At 42.8% G+C, this 22596-nt stretch overlaps 3 pseudogenes; all 3 read left to right on the top strand.

Moving 5' to 3' along the window:
* The first annotated feature begins 6208 nt into the window (after positions 1-6208).
* LOC123190962 (probable inactive receptor kinase At5g58300) lies at positions 6209-8516 on the top strand (annotated as a pseudogene).
* A 369-nt stretch (positions 8517-8885) lies between these two features.
* On the top strand, positions 8886-9753 carry LOC123190874 (probable inactive receptor kinase At3g08680; annotated as a pseudogene).
* A 591-nt stretch (positions 9754-10344) lies between these two features.
* Positions 10345-17004, top strand: LOC123190784 (probable inactive receptor kinase At3g08680; annotated as a pseudogene).
* The last annotated feature ends 5592 nt before the right edge of the window (positions 17005-22596 follow it).

Raw genomic sequence — 22596 nt, 5'->3', positions numbered from 1 at the left:
AACCTCGTCCTTGATGACATGGGCGACAACGTCATCGCCGGCGGTGCTGCACCCGCTGCACCGTATGTGATTCTATCCTTCCTGTTCGAGATCGTGGTAGAATTCATGCTTCTAGTATGTGCCCTAGATGTGATATGTTCATCTTCTATGCTAGTTCACATGATTAGTTTAATCTCTGCTGCTGTGGTCATGATTTATGTTCTGTTTATTCGGATAAAATCTTGTAGTAATTTGCTCATATTTCCAACAATCCAAAAACCTGATTATAGGCAATTTACTCCGAGTGGTTTTGCTGCGCATCTGAAGATGCCTGCCTTTAAGGGGGCGCAATATAAGAGGTGGCGCACGAGAGCAGTGTACTGGTTTCAGACCATGGGCTGCTATGATGCCACCAAGGGCAAGCCTGAGGGCGATCTTAATCCAGCACAGCTGGAAGCTTTTGAGAAGATCGATACCCTCTTTAAAGGCGCTCTTCTGAGTGTTCTTGATGACTCCATTGTGGATTCGTATATGTCGTTTGACAACGGCAAGGACATGTGGGCTGCGCTCGAGGCCAAGTTTGGTGCCTCGGACGCCGGCAACGAGTTGTACGTCATGGAGCAATTCTATGACTACAAGATGACTGATGAGCGCCCTGTTGTACAGCAGGCTCATGAGATACAGTCGCTCGCAAAAGAACTTGAGTACTTCAAGTGTGTGTTGCCAGACAAATTTGTTGCCGGAGGCATCATTGCCAAGCTTCCACCTTCGTGGAACAATTTTGCTACTTCCCTGAAACACAAGAGACAGGAGTTTTCCGTTGCGGATCTCATTGGTACTCTTGATGTTGAAGAGAAGGCGAGAGCAAAGGACACACGTGATCGAGTTGCTGAGGGAGGTTCTAGTGTCCACATGGTACAGAAGAAGAACTCCCAGCCCAACAAGTTCAAAAACAATAAGAACAAAACTCAGGGCAAAGGCAAGTTTGATACAAAGAACAAGCCATCACATTCTACCAACTTCAAGAAGAATTCTCATAAGAAGGGGAAGGGACTTTGCCATGTCTGCGGTGATCCTAATCACTGGGCTCCGAAGTGTCCTAACCGCTTTGAGGAGCGTGAACATGAGAAGAGCGGCAAGTTCGCTAATGTTGTCATCGGTGATACTGATATGAAGGAATCAGGGTACGGTATTTTTCCTACCATCCTTTCAGTATTTCAATCCCCTGATTGGTTAATTGACACCAGTGCCAATGTACATGTTTGTGCTGACGCCTCCATGTTTTCTTCTTACCAGGCAATAGGGACTTCAGCCGTGCTGATGGGGAACGGGTCACTTGCCATTGTTCGAGGTGTTGGTACGGTCGATCTGAAGTTTACTTCGGGGAAGACTGTGCGTCTGAAGAACGTTCATCATGTGCCGTCCATCAATAAAAATCTCGTTAGCGGTTCCCGTTTATGTCGAGATGGTTTTAAGTTAGTTTTCGAATCCAATAAAGTTGTAATTTCTAAGTGTGGACAATTTGTTGGAAAAGGCTATGAGTGTGGAGGCTTGTTCCGCCTATGTTTGTCAGATATTTGCACTAAAGTTATCAATAATGTTTGCCACAATAATGAGTCTGATATTTGGCATTCATGACTCTGTCATATTAACTTTGGTTGCATGACGCGGTTAGCCAATATGAATTTAATTCCGAAAATCTCTACTGTCAAAGGCTCCAAGTGCCAAGTATGTGTGCAAGCTAAGCAACCTCGCAAGTCCCATAAGACTGCAGAGGCAAGAGACTTGGCGCCACTTGAGCTTATACATTCTGATCTTTGTGAGATGAATGGCATGTTGACAAAAGGTGGAAAGAGATACTTCATGACGTTGATTGATGACTCCACTAGATATTGTTATGTGTATCTTCTGAAATCAAAAGACGAGGCTTTGACTTTCTTTAAAAACTATAAAGTTGAGGCAGAGAACCAACTTGATCGAAAAATTAAACGGCTTAGGTCCGATCATGGTGGAGAGTATTTTTCCAATGAATTTGATCTGTTTTGTGCGGAACATGGTATAATCCATGAGAGGACGCCTCCCTACTCACCCCAGTCAAATGGGGTAGCCGAAAGAAAGAACCGAACTCTAACTGATATGGTTAACACCATGTTAGACACTTCGGGTCTATCCAAGGAATGGTGGGGGGAGGCGCTAATGACTGCGTGTCATGTCCTAAACCGAGTTCCCACAAAGCATAAGACCATGACTCCATTTGAGGAATGGGAAAGGAAAAGGTTGAAACTCTCTTACCTACGTACTTGGGGTTGTTTGGCGAAAGTCAATATACCAATTCCCAAGAAGCGCAAGCTTGGACCAAAAACCGTGGATTGTGTTCTTCTGGGCTATGCTTTTCATAGCATCGGCTATAGATTTTTGATAATAAAATCTGAGGTATCCGACATGCATGTTGGTACGATTATGGAATCAAATGATGCAACTTTCTTTGAGGACATATTTCCTATGAAGGATATGTCGAGTTCATCAAATCAGGAGATACCTACTCCATCTAGTGAGGAATTCACTGTAATTCCTGAACCCACCATTGCGATGGAACACGTTGAGAATCCTATTGAGGGTAACAATGGAACTCCTATGAGGAGTAACAGATAGAGGACTGCAAAGTCTTTTGGTGATGATTTCATTGTGTACCTCGTGGATGACACACCCAGGACTATTTCAGAAGCCTATGCATCTCCTCATGCTGACTACAAGAAGGAAGCTGGACGTAGCGAGATGGATTCCATCTTATCTAACGGTACCTGGGAGATCACTGACCGTCCTTATGGGTGCAAACCTGTAGGATGTAAGTGGGTGTTCAAGAAGAAGCTTAGACCTGATGGTACGATTGAAAAGTACAAGGCACGGCTTGTGGCCAAGGGTTATACCCAGAAAGAAGGTGAAGACTTCTTTGATACTTACTCACCCGTGGCTAGACTGACCACAATTCGGGTGCTACTACTTCGCGAACAACGACTTCTTCCCCGACCTCAGCAACCTCGTCCTCGACGACATGGGCGACAACGTCAACACCGGCGGTGCTGCACCCGCTGCACCGTATGTGATTCTATCCTTCCCGTTCGAGATCATGGTAGAATTCATGCTTCTAGTATGTGCCCTAGATGTGATATGTTCATCTGCTATGCTAGTTCGCATGATTAGTTTAATCTCTGCTGATGTGGTCATGATTTATCTTCTGTTTATTCGGATTAAATCTCGTAGTAATTTGCTCATATTTCCAACAACAACAGTAGGCGCGGCAGTAGCAGAACGCAGCAACAGCAGCGGCAGTCACGGGCGCGCGACCAGGAAGCGGCCAGGAGTGGGCTCGCAAGGGCAGGGCGCGCTAGAGGACGCGGCCGGCACAGTCAGGGCCCCAACAGCCGCAGGCACGAGCGGGGCGACCGGGGACGCGCGGCCAAGGAACGGACAGGGCGTGCGGCTGTAGGCGAGCAGCTCGCGGCGCGCGCGACACAAGGGCACGCGTGGAACACGGCGACGAGCGGAACGGCAGTAGGAGGGCATAGACGATGCAGGTGACCTGGGTGACCGAGAGCTCGAGCGGCGCGGGACGACGAGGCTACTACATGAGCTAACTTACGGGGCACGAGAAGAAACAAGGGGAGGTCAAGGAGGAATCGAGGCTCACAACGCAGCTCGAGGAGGGCTCGATGAGACCGGGGACAGTCGACGATGAGCGGATCGACGCGGTGGATGACAGCGGCCGAAGTTGAAGAAGAAGCTCGATCCCGATGGCACGATCGAGTCCGGCTGGATCCAATGGACGAAGGTGAAGAAGCGAACGACGGAGGATTTTCTGGACATGACTGCAGGGCGCCGGGACGATGATGGTCGTGGTAATGGTGGCGGCGTTCGCGATCACCGCGTGAGTTTAGGAGCTCGTATTTTAGCAGATGAGGGGGCACACGATGGGGAAAACAGAGGGAACAGATCGAGAGCAGGCTAGGGTTTTCGGTGGACAAATATATAGGTATAGGGGGCGACGTGGAGGGCATCCACGGCCATGGCGCCTTGGATGTGCTCCACGCACCACTCTGCCTCCTCTAGCGAGGTGGGAGGGGACCCAGGTCGGGCTGGGCTGCACTTGGCTTAGAGCCCATCTGTACAATAGGTGTAGTTCTTTCCTTTTATTATCATATGTTTTATTTCTCTAACCTCTGTTTTGTACTTAATTCATTTAGTAAATGAAGTTTGTAAAATGTGGAGATGGACACATACTTAGAATTGCAAAGTTAGGTGCTACCACCAAAAACTTAGGAGGAAGTTTGACTTAGCTTGATTTTTTCATAAATGGAGAAGCATTCAAAAATGTTGTTTTGGCACAGTTTTAAATGTTTGAGGCCATTTAATAACCTTTTAAAATATGAGTTTCAACATGACAAATATCCAGGGATTATCTGCCACACTTGAACATTTTAGTTTTCATGTTTGGCAAATTTGAAATTTTTATTTTAAATTTGAGTTAGAATATGAACAATGACTTGGATCAAGTGAGGATTAGCAACAGTAATATGATGACATGGCATCAGTAGCAAGGGTTTACTGTAGCTTAATTATCCGGACGTCACAATAAGATTGAACCCAAAGCTAAGCACTTCTCCCATTGCAAGGAAGATCAATCTAGTAGGCCAAACCAAACTGATAATTCAAAGAGACTTGCAAAGATAACCAATCATACACAAAAGAATTCAGAGAAGATTCAAATATTGCTCATAGATAAACTTGATCATAAACCCACAATTCATCGATCTCAACGAACACACCGCAAAAGAAGATTACATCGAATAGATCTCCACAAGAGAGGGGGAGAACATTGTATTGAGATCCAAAAAGAGAGAAGAAGTCATCTAGCTAATAACTATGGACTTGAAGGTCTGAAGTAAACTACTCACACATCATCGGAGAGGCTATGGTGTTGATGTAGAAGCCCTCCGTGATCGATGCCTCCTCCGGCGGAGCTCCGGAAAAGGCCCCAAGATGGGATCTCATGGGTATAGAAGGTTGTGGCGGTGGAATTAGGGTTTTGGCTCTGTATCTGATAGTTTGGGGGTACGTAGGTATGTATAGGAGGAAGAAGTACATCGGTAGAGCAACGTGGGCCCCACGAGGATGGAGGGCACGCCTGGGGGGTAGGCACGCCCCCTACCTCGTGCCTTCCTGGTTTCTTTCTTGACGTAGGGTCCAAGTCCTCTGGATCACGTTCGTTCCGAAAATCACGTTCCCGAAGGTTTCATTCCGTTTGGACTCCATTTGATATTCTTTTTCTACGGAACTCTGAAATAGGCAAAAAACAGCAATTCTGGGTTGGGCCTCCGGTTAATAGGTTAGTCCAAAAAATAATATAAAAGTGTATAATAAAGCCCAATAATGTCCAAAATAGAATATAATATATCATGGAACAATAAAAAATTATAGATACATTGGAGACGTATCACCCATGCCCCTCCAAAAGCAGCTCGCCCATGGCTCGGACACAGTCGGTCACACACACACACACACACACACACACACACGATCGCACATTGTACTCCACTACTACACCTCAGAGGAGGGAGGGAGGGAGGAGACGACACCAGGGGAGCGACGAAGGAATTCTTCCATGATGGTTCTCCCTCCTCGTCCTGCCGTGATGCCTTCATAGATCAACATCGGGATCCTCCTTCTCCCGTGATGCTTCTCCCTCCTCGTCCTTAGATCTCTTCTTGCTTTGCACCTATGTTTAGTGTGGCTTGTTATTCATCTCCATGCTTGACAGCTAGTGTGCTTGGGTTGCTTATTTGTACCTGCCTTGACTTTTTCCCTGATCTCCTTCATTCAGCCCATGTTAATTTCATTGTTTCTTGGCTCTGTTCCTGGCATCTTGCAAGATTTGCATTTCTCGGGAGCAGATCATGGTTAAATCCTTTGTTTCTTGGCTACCACACTTCTGATTCTTGATGGCATTTTCATGTTTGGTCTACTGGCTCGCATCATGATGGTTCTTTGTGACTCACTTGCAGCTCCCCCTCCCCAAAAGCCTGACCAGACTATTGCTACCGCGGGCGATCGTGTGCGATGAGGTGAGCACCTATGGGACCCGCATTAGCCATGGCGCGTTCGATTTCAGGGGGAGTCCGTATTCCACCTGAGGAAGAAGCTGGTCACGCAGCTGGGTGTACCCAACCTCGTCATGTGCTTCCCCACACGTGATGGTAGGCTTTTTCCACTCCTTGTCGACCTCCTGCCCAGCAGCGGCCTGCTCTTCCACATCGTCCTCGTCACGCCCGGGACGCCTGGTGAGTGATGCTACTCTACTTGTGCTTGGAAAACATTGTTTGGAACTACTAGTCTGAAGAGCAATTTGCTGAAACTTTCGCTAAATCATTTTCAATTAAAACTTGGAAATATTCTGAAGTATTGTAGGATTATAGACATCAGTAAGAGTTGTTGTAGATACATATCAGTCTCTGCAAAGATACTAGAAGGTTTTCAGCGTTGGAAGTAGATATCAATAAGAGTTGTTATAGACATCAGATGCTAGAAGGTTTTACTGAAACTAGTTGTTTGTTGGGCTCAGACACAGTCGCTCACACACACACACACACGCATGCACGTGCACTGTACTCCACTACTACACCTTAAAGGAGGGAGGGAGGAGACCACACCAGGGAGAGGCCAAGGAATTCTTCCATGATGGTTCTCCCTCCTCGGCCTCCCGTGATATCTTCATAGAGAGACATCGGGATCCTCCTTCTCCCATGATGCTTATCTCTCCTCAGTCTTGGATCTCTTCTTGCTTTGCACCTATGTTTAGTGTGGCTTGATGTTCATCTCCATGTTAGACAACTAATGTGCTTGGGTAGCTTATTTCTACCTGCCCTGACATTTCCCCCTGATTACGTTCAGCCGATCGGGGAAGCTTGTGCAGATTGAACACATGCTCACACCAGCTGACCGCCAAACCTCGTTTGGCATCAAAGGTGTGTTTTGTGCAGTAATCTTCCCCCAACCTTCTACTATCAGTGGTTTTATGCTCTGCCACCATCGATTTGCAGTGGAAGTTTTGTGATTTTAGTCTAAGTTTGGGACAGTGATGTGTAGGTAGGGTGTGTGATTTTAGACAGTAATGTACTCTTTTCATTTGTGCAGCAGGAGTGAAACATTGATGATCCTCGGATTATCATTCTAGTTCTGCTTGTTCACTGACATCCTAACAATGCAACATCTTATGCTCCTAGCTTTTCTTTCTGCGGGTCTGCTTCTTCCTTGTGCCAAAGGAGCTGATATGAACACTGATAAGAAAAACCGTTTTGGATTTTTCTGTGTCCCTTCCTCATCCACGGAAGGTCAACTGGAGCCTCACAACCCAAGTCTGCACATCTTCGATTGGGGTTACATGCACACCAGACGGGAAGCGTGTTCGTATGCTGCGACTACCTGCAGTAGGATTGTTTGGTCCTATGCCCTCCAACATACTTGGCAAGCTTGATGCCTTTGAGGTGCTAAGCCTTTGGTCCAATCGTCTTACTGCTGGCCTCCCCACTGATGTCGCATCCATTCCATATATGCACTCTCTCTACCTTCGGCGCAACAACTTGTCATGCACAATACCTACTTCCCTAGCTTCAAAACTAGCATTCCTCGACCTATCGTACAACTCCTTTGTCAGAGAAATCCCATTGAAAGTGCAGAATATGACCGGGCTTACTGGGTTATCTCTCCAGAACAACTCACTTTCTGGACCCATCCCTGATCTTCACCTCCCCAAACTGAGGTATTTGAATTTGAGCTACAATAACCTTAGTGGGCCCATTCCAGCTGCTCTGCAGAAGTTTCCAGCCAATTCTTTCTTGGGGAATGCTTTTCTATGTGGGATTCCCCTAGAACCATGTCCAGGAACCGCACCACCTCCTCCCAATGCTCCAACTCCCCCAGACAAGGGTCAGAAACCTCTCAAAATTGCAGTGGTTGTTGTAGGCACAGTTATCTTTTTGATAATAATGCTCATTCTCGTGGTATGGATCTACAAGAGGAAGAGATACAAGCCAGAATACAACAGTGGTGATCATGTCCAGGAGCCTGAAGCTGTGGGAAGAGCCAATAAATCCAAGCCAGAATACATCGATGGTATAGAAGCAGAGAGGAACAAGCTAGTTTTGTTTGAGGCTTGTTCATACGATTTCGACTTGGATGATCTAGTGAGGGCTTCAGGTGAAGTCCTTGGAAAAGGAAGCTACGGTCCGACCTACAAAGCTGGTCTTGAGGATGGCACGACAGTGGTGGTCAAAAGGCTGAAGGAGGTGGTGGTAGGAAAGAACGTATTCGAACAGCAGATGGAGATAATTGACAGGCTTGGCCAGCACCAGGGCGTTGTTCCCTTGCGTGCTTTCTATTACTCCAAGGAAGAGAAGCTTTTGGTTTATGACTATATTACGCCTGGTAGTCTTTCATCTACTTTGCATGGTATGTATGATCTTTATTTAAAGTCTTTTGTTTGAACCACTAAGCAAACTTGTCATCCTGATATACCACATACAATATTTTTTTGAAACGACTAAATTACACGATCACAGACATACCCACCAATTGTAAATAATACACAAGGAAGAAATCTATTGGAAGAGCGCTACTAATGGTGCAGCTCTAGGGATCTGGTCAGGACAGGTCAGGTCAAGTGATCTGGATGCAGTGGCGTAGCCAGGATCTTTGGTCAGGGTGGTCCAATTGATATAAAAATGTATTTACATCACAAATACAATATATTAACATATTAGCAGAGGTTGAGGTACGTGTTAAGATGAGGGGGCCAATGCCCCCCTCCGCCTGACAAGTTGTTGCGCCGAAGGTAGAGAGAGTGCAGACATGAAATGGATGCGACATCAGTGGGGAGGCCAGGAGTAAGACGATTGGACCAAAGGCTTAGCACCTCAAAGGCATGAAGCTTGCCAAGTATGTTGGAGGGCATAGGACCAAACAGTCCTACTGCAGGCACAATACCTACTTCCCTAGCTTCAAAACTGGTGTTCCTCGACCTGTCGTACAACTCATTTGTCGGAGAAATCCCATTGAAAGTGCAGAATATGACTAGGCTTACTAGGTTGTCTCTCTAGAACAACTCACTTTCTGGATCCATCCCTGATCTTCACCTCCCCAAACTGAGGTATTTGAATTAGTGGGCCCATTCCAGCAGCTCTGCAGAAGTTTCCAGCCAATTCATTCTTGGGGAATGATTTTCTATGTGGGCTTCCCATGAAACCATGTCCAGGAACCGCACCACCTCCTCCCAATGCTCCAACTCCCCCGGACAGGGGTCACAAACCTCTCAAAATTGCAGTGGTTGCTGTAGGCACAATTATATTTTTGATAATAATGGTCATTCTCGTGGTATGGATCTACAAGAGGAAGAGATACAAGCCAGAATACAACAGTGGTGATCATGTCCAGGAGCCTGGAGTTGTGGGAAGAGCCAAGAAATCCAAGCCAGAATACAGCGGTGGTATAGAAGCAGAGAGGAACAAGCTAGTTTTGTTTGAGGGTTGTTCATACGATTTCGACTTGGATGATTTGGTGAGGGCTTCAGGTGAAGTCCTTGGAAAAGGAAGCTACGATGCGACCTACAAAGCTGGTCTTGATGATGGCACGACAGTGGTGGTCAAGAGGCTGAAGGGGGTGGTGGTAGGAAAGAAGGTATTCGAACAGCAGATGGAGATAATTGACAGGCTTGGCCAGCACTAGAGCGTTGTTCCCTTGCGTGCTTTCTATTTATCCAAGGAAGAGAAGCTCTTGGTTTATGACTATGTTACATCGGGTAGTCTTTCACCTGCTTTGCATGATATGTATGATCTTTATTTAAAGTCTTTTGTTTGAATCACTAAGCAAACTTGTCATCCTGATGTACCACATACAATATTTTTTTGAAACGACTAAATTACATGATCACAGACTTGCCCATCAATTGTAAATAATACACAGGGAAGAAATCTACTAGAAGAGCGCTACTAATGGTGCAGCTCTAGGGATCTGGTCAGGACAGGTCAGGTCAGGTGATCTGGATGCAGTGGCGTAGCCAGGATTTTTGGTATGGGTGGTCCAATTGATATAAAAATATATTTACATCACAAATACAACATACTAACATATTAGCAGCGGTTGAGGTATGTGTTAAGATGAGGGGGCCAATGCCCCCGTCCGCCTGACAAGTTGTTGCGCCGATGGTAGAGAGAGTGCAGACATATATATGGAATGGATGCGACATCAGTGGGGAGGCCAGCAGTAAGACAATTGGACCGAAGGCTTAGCACCTCAAAGGCATGAAGCTTGCCATGTATGTTGGAGGGCATAGGACCAAACAGTCCTACTGCAGGCACAATACCTACTTCCCTAGCTTCAAAACTAGCATTCCTCGACCTGTTGTATAACTCATTTGTCGAAGAAATCCCATTGAAAGTGAAGAATATGACTCGGCTTACTGGGTTGTCTCTCCAGAACAGCTCACTTTCTGGACCCATCCCTGATCTTCACCTCCCCAAACTGAGGTATTTGAATTTGAGCTACAATAACCTTAGTGGGCCCATTCCAGCTGCTCTGCAGAAGTTTCCAGCCAATTCTTTCTTGGAGAATGCTTTCCTATGTGGGCTTCCCTTGGAACCATGTCCAGGAACCGCACCACCTCCTCCCAATGCTCCAACTCCCCCGGACAAGGGTCAGAAACCTCTCAAAATTGCAGTGGTTGTTGTAGGCACAATAGTTATATTTGTGATAATAATGGTCATTCTCGTGGTATGCATCTACAAGAGGAAGAGATACAAGCCATAATACAGGAGTGGTGATCATGTCATGGAGCATAAAGCTGTGGGAAGAGCCAAGAAATCCAAGCCAGAATATAGCGGTGATATAGAAGCAGAGAGGAACAAGCTAGTTTTCCCTGAGGGCTATTCATATGATTTCGACTTGGATGATCTGTTGAGGGCTTCATGTGAAGTCTTTGGGAAAGGATGCTACGGTCCGACCTACAAAGCTAGTCTTGAGGATGGCACGACAGTGGTGGTCAAGAGGCTGAAGGAGGTGGTGGTAGGAAAGAAAGTATTCGAACAGCAGATGGAGATAATTGACATGCTTGGCCAGCACCAGGGCGTTGTTCCCTTGCGTGCTTTCTATTACTCCAAGGAAGAGAAGCTCCTAGTTTATGACTATGTTACGCCAGGTAGTCTTTCATCTGCTTTGCATGGTATGTATGATCTTTATTTAAAGTCTTTTGTTTGAACCACTAAGCAAACTTGTCATCTTGATGTACCACATACAGTAATTTTTTTAAAACGACGAAATTACACGATCACAGACTTATCCATCAATTGTAAATAATACACAGGGAAGAAATCTGCTGGAAGAATGCTACTGATGGTGCAGCTCTAGGGATCTAGTCAGTGCAGGGCAGGTGATCTCGATGCAGTGGCGTAGCCAGGATTTTTGGTATGGGTGGTCCAATTGATATAAAAATGTGTTTACATCACAAATACAGCATACTAACATATTAGCAGCGGTTGAGGTATGTGTTAAGATGAGGGGGCCAATGCCCCCCTCCCTAACACAAACAACCCCCCCCCCCTCCCCCAACACAAACAAATATATAATAATACTATTCATCACTAAATATGTTATTCTTCGCCCGAGGTAATCTTACGATTGTTTCATAAATAAATTATTCCACCACGCCCATTGTCTTCTTCACCGAGTTGACCACGGCTCCACTTAGAGCTTCCCGGCGGCCAGTAGCAGCTTCGCGAACCTCTCCAATAGCGCCGACAAGGTGAGCTCTGCCACTGAATTTGGGGTTTCTGAGGGCATGTACAATGTATAGCCCCAGGGTGATGCCTCACATGCCATGTAGGATTGGATATCAGGTAAAGTAGGTTCAAATAGGAAAGCAAGATCCTCTGCAGGAGGCGGGTGCTTGGAGAGAAAAAATGTGGTCTGGTGTCAAAGGCTGAAAAGATTGGAGTGAAAAGTAAAGATTCATGTGTATTAGAATCTTTATTTCTATTTCTTAATGAGACCCACTAGCGGGGTGACCCGCGCATTTGCGCGGCTAGATTTCCAACATATTATCTATCTACAGATGGAATTTATATTTTTCTTCGGATAAAACATTTCATCATTATTTTTGCATGAATATTCTATACATAATGTTGTCATTGCAAGGGGATCGTTGATAAATTAGTACAATTTTTCTTGGGTGACCTAAAATTATTACTATATTCGTAGCTAATTTATAAATTTTACTCGGTCTGTTTTCAATTGTTGACCATTAGTTCATAGTGATACCAAATAATGATGGCTCATCATGATATTTTTACAAACTAAAAATTAGTTTCAACCAAACGATAAATCTAAATATTGATGACATATGAACATGGTTGTCCGTTCCTCAATCCGGCTCACCATTAGTAGTGTAGTGGCTTCTACGTACATAGATTTATTACATATTAGCATGCTTTATGTTTTTCATCAGTAATCTATTCTTCAATGCTAATTCTTACTTGATCATATTCAGCTCTACATTGTCATTTGATATTTAAAAATATAGATGAAGTTATATAAAAGTTATATTACAGTGAAACACGTATAGTTAGCTCAATATAATAGTTTTTTATTCAGTTCAAACCACTACCATTTTAATATATATTTTGAAACATCTTTGTATTTGTTTAAAATTTTCAGGATTCTTACTCTATAATAAAATAATCTTGAAATGGTGTAGCGTTTTTTGGCTGCATATCATACTTGTATGGATTTCAATTTTGCTTGGCACAAACATTTAATTTGTTCCAATGTTAGAAGGACAATATATGGTCGAAGGCAGTTGTATGGTACATGCAGAATGGACCAAGCAAATTTCTAGTGAAGATGAAAACATATTTTTTTTATTTCTTATTCACAACCTATACAAAGTAATATCAATATCATCATTGATAGGGATGCACTTAATACTCATTGCTTCACTTTGATTTCCATCATAGCTTATTCGGTGCAAATACACGTATATACCATTTGCATTCAGTTTATAATTCTCAACCATTATAATTAGGACCCATCATATAAACAACATACCGAATATTTTTAGTCCATGTGGACAAATGTGATGCATTGTCTTTACGATGTTCTCTTGGTCCATCGGTCATCAGCCATGTTAGCTCCTTAATAACATATATCATGATTCTTGCAAAAAAAACATATATCATGAGGTCGCTGCTTTGAAACAACATAATATCCCTTATATTAACTTTTTTTACTCTTCCAAATTTTAGTGTGTCCGTCATCTCGCTCATTTTTCTTAGAAATAAAATCTGACTCATTTGCTTGCCACCACACCATAGGTCTTCGTCAACACAATTGCGACCGAAAATGAAACTCATCGAGCATACATGATTGGGATATCCGTAGGTCCTCTAGAGTTGTGCACCTTCTGCATAATGGCGATATGTTTCAGCTCGCTCATCTGCCTCATTTCTTCCCAGAAATAAAATTGACTCGATCACTTGCTTATCAGTCTATTAGTCTCCTTGAACTAAATAACAACTATAAACAAAATTCATCAAGCATAAATGATGACGATGTTCATACGTTCATTTATAGTTTTGGTGACTCTTCCATGACGGTTTATGTGTCGATCTGCTCCATTTAATTATATAGTTATATAGTGTTGTATCCACTCCAAAACATATGGCACTTGATTATTTTCAGTTTCCACTTCACAATTATAGCGGTGATATTCACTTATGATACATCAAAAAAGCGTAAAACGGGGTATGGCATAAAAGTTTGAACATGAAAGCTATTTTCACATGTCCAATCCCTATACTTTTGCATATTTTAGTGGTCAAAGTTTTAAGACATTGACAATATGTTTACTTATGTGCCTCATATTTTGAAACGGGATGGGGTATGTATCTTATGTATGTACATTGTATGTGTTTTCACGTGTCCTTCTAACGACTATTTTTTCCGATGAAGAGTACTTATTTTATACTAAATAATTTGCATGCCTTACTTCTTCCCATTGATATTTAGAATTTCAACCATTGTAATTAGAATATACATCGTCCATTGCAAAAAAAAGAACATACATCCTGATTCATTACTTAAAAAATGTCAGAATTGAAATATAAAGTATTTGTACTAATAGATCTCCATGTATTTCTTTTTCTCGAATATGCACGAGTGTGCATATCATTCATTAAAGAAGAGAAAGGAAAGAGTCCCGAATCCACAAGTCCACAGTTACATGATTATTTACATTTGGACTTCGCCCGAGATCACCCCAAACTTACAAAGGACTACTCGGTATTGCCCCGCGCTACCTGCTCTACTTCGAAGCCTACCATGTCGTCTTTGAACATTCCGGCCTTTGCCCATAGTCTACCTTTATCCTGGATGCATTGAATGGTTCGCGGGACGGACGGCCTCTCGTCATTAAAGACCACATTATTCCTGTGTTTCCAGATCATCCACATCCCAAGACGGCACTTGGCTTTATGAGCACGTCCACTGGTTGAGTTCCCGTCCTGCCTCATCGCCCATTGTTGTATTTGTCGTTTTGCCTCGGTTCCAGGTCCACCCTCCTCGTTAGTCGGCCCATGCTCGACCAAATCTGCCTCACGAATACACAATCCATCATCAGGTGCCTCTCTCCATGTATTTCTAGTCTGAGTTCCATGCATGATTTATTACCGGTAACATCATCATTATTATTTTTAAAGTGTTTTGCCAAAAAAAATTGCCCCACATTTTTTGCTATGTACGTACACATTTATTTCCCTTAATCCGATAGAACGTGAAGCACTACTCCTGCAAAATAAGCGTGAAGCACTAAGGCCTTGTTCGGTTCATAGAAATAGTAAACGTAGGAATTGAGGGAGCCGTAGGAATGACAAAGGAATAGAGGTGCAAAACTAAGGAGAGCAATGTGCGTTTGGCACAGCATAGGGAAAACGGAGGGAGAATTCCATCATTTTAGGATGTGTTTGGTAGCCTGCATAAGCCTGTATGTTCCCTACTCGACCCACTTTTCGTTGTTTGGTAGCCTGCGCGGGGTCTCCTCGGCTATGCTGTGCTCAACCCGAATACCCCAGTAGCCACGCTCAGGAGAGAACATGTGAAAGGAGGTTCGGTGGTCAGCATGCATGGGTCGAACCCATGAAAAAATCTGAGCCCAACCCATCGGTTCCCATCTGGACCCACTAACGCTAGGGTTACCCCAACTCTCCCAACTCCCCGGCGATCCCGTTCTCTCCTCGCCGCCTCGTCATCTTCTGGTCGCCGCGCGCCGCCGCTGCTCCAACTCGCCATCGCCATCGCCTAGCAAGGTATTCCCTCGTACCTCTTGTTCCTCGTTCTACTGTCCTCCCTCCCGTTCCTACTCCTTCCTCAATCTTCCACCCTCCTGCTTATAATCAGCTAGCACGTAATGAGAAATAGATGGACCTTGAGAGAGAAAGTAGATTAGAAGATGTTTGCGTTTGATGTTTGAACAAAAAAACTATCCTCTCTTTTGTTTGTCCTTTGATGTTTGGTGCTAGATGCCCAGGTTGCATCTGCATTGTTCTTTTCGATTGAAAAGAATGATCTTTGACATATACGATAGATGTAGTTGATTTGCTAGATGGCTTTTCCTAGTACGTCATGACTGCTAGATGTCCAGGTTGCATTGGCATACTTTTTTATTAATAATAGACTGATCTTTTAAATATAGTAGATGTCCAAGTTGTTTTGCTAGATGTCTTTTCCTAGTACGACATGACTGCTAGATGCCCAGGTTGTATCATTTGAGAGAGATGGTGCTAGTTTATATAGCACTGATTTTTTTTCTAAACGCAGATCATGTTTCCCATTCATCACAGTTTGTGTTGATTTTCTTATTTCTTATTTGTTTGTGAATCGTGCTTATTTTTTAGTTGGTATAATTTGCAAGATATCACATTTTTTCTGGAATATATGTTGTAGATGGATAATGATGTGCAAGAGATTCCGGATCTTGGTGCTAAAGCCAAGAAGGCCCCAAAGGTCATGAATTAGACCCCACCTATGTCTGCTATCATGTTGAAAGGTCTTGCAGATGTAGCAGCAAAAGGTGTTAGGACTGACAAAGGATTCAAGGAGGCCGATAAAATGAAAGTTGCAAAGGCTTTGACCGCTTTTGTTGGTTATGATGTGAGTAACACCCAGGTGCACAATCATCTTCGCAAGTGGCGGACTAGGTGGCAAAGAATTGTTCATCTCCGTGGATTAAGTGGTGCACTTTGGGACGATGACAAGAAAATGATAGTCCTAGAAGAGCAACACTATTTAGACCACACTCAGGTACGATTGCAATTTTTTTAAATGCTCAAATGGATTACTTCATTGATGAAATGGTGCTGAAACGAGTTACTCTTTGTGCTGAAATTAGTTACTTATGTTGCTTAAATGTTGAAATGTCGTTTTATTTTGGAGGGCCATCCAACGGATGCTGAATTACTGAACACACCGCTTGAGCACTACAATTATATGGAACTTTGCTTCGCTGATAAGCTCGCCACTGGGAGGTTTTCAATGGGCTCTGGTGTGCCATTGGGAAAACCTGTTGATGTGGAGGGCAAAGGAAAACCCATTGTTGTGGAGGGGCAAGGAACAAGTGGCGAGGGATTTGTGAATGGTCCTGTTGGGGCTGAGTTCGTATTTGTTGGTGCTAGTGAAACTAATGATCCTTCTCCTAGTACAACTAAGAAGAGGAAGAGGACATCTGTTATGACTGAAGAAGACTCAATCCAGGTTAACAACATGTCTGATGCTGTGCGTGAGATTGCAAGTGCTATCAACAACACATGCCATACCGAAACACACCCTGAGTTGTACAAGGCTGTAATGGACCTTGTTGAGTATGATCTCGCTAAGCGGTTGGCTGTTTTAAATTATCTGACCGAACATAAGGGAAATGCCTTAATTTTGTGAAGATGGATAGAAAGTCCGCAATGCATCGTTCAAGCATATCTTGAAGAAGAATCCTGATCTTGTTTGAGTTGATGTTAGTTGGTGCTTTTTGAGAACTATCCCTTTAATAAGTTGAATTTGGAATGAGACTATATGTAATATGGATCAAAAGATTTATTGGTTCAACCAAGTTACTTTTCTTAATAACATGGTTCTTAAATAGTTCAACATGTCTGTTGTCGTTCGATGCCACAAGATTTCTTTAAGTGTATTTGTATCTGTGTCACAAAAAATCAAGCACGCATGCTATGCAATTTTACCTCTATATAAAATACACCTACCAATTTTCACATGTTCATTCTTTTTGTTTGTGACAAGATGGCGTGTTGATTCACAGATTCTTTTAAGAATGAACAACATTATGTATTTATTATTGAAAATAAATTAATAATTGCCGACAAATATATATGTCTAAATATTTTAAGTGGTATTTTTTTCTTCATATTTACATATTGTCGAAATGTTGGTCAAATGATGTATGCTGCCAAGAACCCGTTGAATTGTGCACACAAATTTTTATCATGTATTTGTAATTATGGTATCCTAACCATCTCAGATACAGCCTACCAAACAAAGTCTAAGACCAGCATGTCCTGATAGATACATGCTATCAAACAAAGTCTCAACTCAGCATGTCCGTACACATGCAGGCTATCAAACAACTGCAGTTGTATGTACTCAACATGTCTGTACTTAACATGTCTCAGGGAGGAACACTATGACAGAATCATGCAGGCTACCAAACACATCCTTAGATGCTAATATAAGAAGGCTAAGATTTTTTTTTTTTTAATTTGGTTGCATGGTGCTTCTCTTACGTAAAGCACCTGCCTACTGAATTGTTTATTTAGAAAGCCACCGATCTGCCTCGGGCATACATGTAACATGGGTCCGGGCTGGATTTTTCATTTCCTGAGGAATCAGGTCGTCAGAGCACTATTCCAGAGGAAATCAAATCAGCATTTCCTATGATCCGAATGACCATCTTGCATAAATTCCTCTGGAACAACACTTCCTGTAGATTTCCTGTGAAAACCCTTTGAAACGAATAGGGCCAGTAAAGAAGGAGTCCGTGTTGGTTTTCTAACCGAAAAAAGCAGTTTAGATACTGATGCGTATTGTGCTCAAACTTTTTTCCTGAAATCTTGAAAGTGCATGTGCACTTTTTCGTAGGAACGAACGGCCGGCTTGTTATTTATATGTGTGTCTTTTTTTGTCAGCTAGCGAATGCTTTTTGTTAGGATTAAATGCGTACGGACTAGTCTGAAAAACAAATTCACGCATATTTATTTATTTTGGCCTCTTGAATTTAAAAAAATTCATATCTTTTAAACCACACGTTGGAATTCAGATCCGTTTTCACAGTTGGATTCATCGCAACGAGATCTTTGATACTAGAACCCGCATAGGTATGTTTTGACAAAATTGTTTTGATGCCAACTTTGATACTATATAGTGCAATTAAAGTACTGTATTGTGCAACTTTAGCACTACATGGTGCAATTTTTTTTAAAACCAACTTTGGAGCTACATGATCTAACTTCATACGAGGTTGCAACCTACCAACCATAACAACTTAACGTGCAACTAGTCTACTACCCCGACCAACTATCTAGTAGTGGATTGCAAGCCTTGTCCCTACTTTGGGCCTCCTTTGACCCGTCCATCGCCGAGCTCCGCACCATGGCTATGTCCTTCTCCGCAGACTCCTTTCTCCGACGACATCCTCCGACTCTGGCCCCTCCTCTTCCCCGAGAGCCAGACCGCGCTCAAGTCCAACCTCTTCAATGCGTCCGACAGTGCCGCAGCAGACCTGATGAAGCTTGATCTACTTTGTGCTCAGTTGACTTGTAATGTAGTCTAGTTGCACACACATTGATGTTTAGTTGGCTTGTAATGTAGTCTAGTTGCACACACATTAATATTTAATTGGCAGGACTATTGGCACACACATATGCTCAGTTGACGCGGCAATATAGTCTAATTGCACACACATTGATGTTTAGTTGCCAAAAGGCCTATTGGCACACACATATGCTCATTTGGCGCGGCATGTAGTCTAGTTGCATACATATTAATGTTTAGTTGAGAGGAGACTAATTCGTCGAAACATCCACATGTGGGATCTACTTTTGAAAAGCACGGCGCGAGGGTTTTCAACAGAGAAAACGGATCTGAATTTTGACAGGCGAATTGAATCGTTGTGCCTTTTTAAAATTTTAAAATCACAAAATAAATGCAAACAAACACATGCACATGCATATGCATGCAAATGAGGAGATGCATATGCTGGCATTTAATACGTAGCAGAAAAAAAACTGCTAGATGACTATTCTAATTAAAGAGGGAGACAAAAAATTATGTAAAGTGATGGGCCGCTTGTTAAGCTTCCCAGACGACCGTGCGCTGGCTAGACACATCCAACTTTTTTTTGTGCTCAACCTCTTCTTTTGCTGGGGTGCTCGGACTCTTCCACATGGGAGTAGTTGCATGTCGTAATTGCAATACCAAACGTACTAGAAGAATGCCCGTGCGTTGCAACGGGGTCATATTAACTTTAAGAATTTAATATCAATTATGTTAATATTACATTTAATATTCTCATACGTATTAAGTGACATTGACGACTTTTTTTACCATCAAATTATCTCACACACACCCTCTCCCTCCCTCTTCCTCACTCTTTCTCTCTCTCCCTCTCGCTAACACACACATATCTATCTTATTGGGTACGGGACCATAATCCATCTATTTCACACGCACACGCGCTAGTGCTTAACAATATGGATTATGTGTATTATATTTGCCACCACAACTGAGAGAATTAACTTCATGTAATCGGCCAGCCTCAGCTCCATGACAAACAATACATTTGAATTCTCAGCGTTATTTTTATGTAACATTGGCGAGAGGTAAACGACGGTGATTGTTTCCTTTATTTGGAGATTGATTACCATCCGTGAGTTAAGCTGGGTACTAGAATCTGATTGTGATACGTGAATTGATTGTTGACTTGTACGTTTGGTTTTGGTATTTGAGGATTGTTGCCTATCCCTTCGCTCGCCCCGCTGTCGCGCCCCTGCCTTGCGCCGCCTCCAGTCGTGGCCATCTTCTGCCGGCCGCCCCCTCAGCCACGCCGGCCGCATCTCTGCCCTCCACCGTCGGCCGCTCGCCTCGCCTGCTGCGTGCTATTTCCTGCTGCTATGCGCTGCTCTACCGTTGGTATGCTGCTGCGTCATGCCCTCGACACCACCGTGGACAAATATGGCGGAGGGATTGTTAATGGAGTACGAGAAGGAGGTGGCGGAGAAGGTGTGGAGAGACAGGAGGTCTGGGGTGGTGTCACCTGGCTGTGGTGGAGATGTTTATGCGAGAAGGAGGCGGAGTGAAAGGAGGGGTCACAATTGGAAAGAATCGTAAAAAAACATAACCCGGGAGATCTCATTTCAAAAAATGTTAATATCGATGGAGGGGTAATTTTCTTCAATAGGTGGAAAGCATAAGAAATATTGGTTGTTATCAAGGAAAGGTAAAAATTTAGGAAAGTTAGGATTTTTGAACTGATTTCTATGCAAATGGGGTTTTATTGTTTCGTAACGTGATATCAGTACCTGCCTGTTTGTGACGTGTCTGATTAGGAAAGTTTGCAAATGTTAAGAAACTATTTATTGGGAGGAAAGTTGTGACGTGTCTGTTATTTGTTTCCTAAAACAAATTTCACTAATAAGAGAAATCGATTGATTTAGATTAGTTAGAAAAGTTAGATTAAAATGTATTATTTGTTTGCTGAAAATCTGTTATTTGTTTTCTAAGACAAATTGAACCAACAAAAGGAATCGATTGATTTGTATAATTTAAGGAAGTTAGATTCGTGATTTGTTATACGTTAAGAAAGTTCTGGTTGTAATAAAGAGTGGAGAGAAAAATAAATTAATGGACCAGAATGAGAGGGGGTGGTGGGAGGAGAGACGGAAAAATCAGCGAATATAAATCACGAAGACTATTCACCAACTCGTTTATTAAAAATAGAGATATATGACTATCTCGTACACTTTTTTCTGATGGAAAGGCATATGAGTCTGCCGTACATGAGTTTAACTATTTCTACATGACGTGTTAAACTTTTTTTTCTTCATGGAGACGTGTCAAACTGTTTGTATGCTTTTTTTTGTATGTTACGCTACATCTTTTAAATTTTAGCCCTCAATATCTAAAATTAACGCCTCAGATAATTTAATCTGTGTGGATAAACGTAATAGCTTCTTCATCTTTTTTAAGGGAAGCTTCTTTGTCTTCTATCTTAATTATATAATAGATTTTGTAAACCAATCTGTGATTGGATGGTTAGAGTGACTCTGGTATCCCCAGTCCACCAAGGTTCAAATTCTGTTACTCACATTTATTCCTGGATTTATTTCAGGATTTCCGGCGATGCGCATTCAGTGGGACATGCATTGGACATGCCCTTACTAGTCCAAAAAATGGCTACAAAACATTCAAGAAATCCAGGTAGCGCTCCCTTTGTTTCGAATTTTCTGTCGCCAGGAGACATTTAAATTAGCACAGCATCCATTTTACATCCACACCCTATATTTAGGGGGTAGTATGCCAGTAGGTACTTGCATGAACTGTATATCTATAAAGTTTTTGCCAGAAAACTACATTGAAACTTAGGTGAGCACACAATACCGAGTCATGTAGATTTTGTACCATAATCTCGTAAAGAACGAAAAGAATATATTTCATAGAGCTAGGAGAGCATATATAGCTGTTTTATCGATATCAAGTTGAGCAGTTCGAACTGACAAAGAAAACTGATGTTTGGATTTTAGCACCTAAACGTGCATTTTGGATTGGGATGTATTGATAGCGAAAACTCAAATGAATAGGCGATCTATCAATCTTATCGACATGCATCCCAACTACAGGTCTACAACAAACATATATGTTTCGTTGGCGAAGACAGACAAAGGGAAAGTAGCTAGTGCGTATGTATCCACCAAATTAGAGCATAGCCAGTATAGTTGTACATACGAATCTTTTCACATGCACAGACTAATTATTCATAACGGCATACCTGAGGCGGCATCAAAAACTCACCGTTGATGAAGAGTTTGGAGTGCTGGATCTCCTGCACCAGTGGGTCCCTCCAAAACAACTCTCTTTCTGGACCCATCCCTAATCTTCACCCTTCAAAATTGAGGTATTTGAAATTGAGCTACAATTGGGCTCATTCCGGCTACTCTACAGAAATTTCCATCCAATTCTTTCTTGGGAAATGCTTTTCTATGTGGCTTTCCTGTGGAACCACGCCCGGAAACTATTGGAATATTAGGCAAAATTATGATTAATTTCAATAAATAATTCATGACAAGAATAGAAAAATACCATGCAATAATGTTGGCCATGTTTTGGCAAACTTTTGTAGGACGGAGGATCGCACTTTCATTTGGATTGTCTCCGGTCCTTGTAATATCCCTAAACTGTGCAGGAAGAGTTTCTTTGCTGTTGAGTAATACATACTCCTTTACCCACCCCACCCCACCCCCCCCC

The sequence above is a fragment of the Triticum aestivum genome, chromosome 1A, assembly GCF_018294505.1.
Source record: "Triticum aestivum cultivar Chinese Spring chromosome 1A, IWGSC CS RefSeq v2.1, whole genome shotgun sequence".
Taxonomy (NCBI): Eukaryota; Viridiplantae; Streptophyta; class Magnoliopsida; order Poales; family Poaceae; genus Triticum; species Triticum aestivum.
Note: the sequence above shows the minus strand (reverse complement) of the source record. Positions and strands in the feature narration are given on the sequence as shown.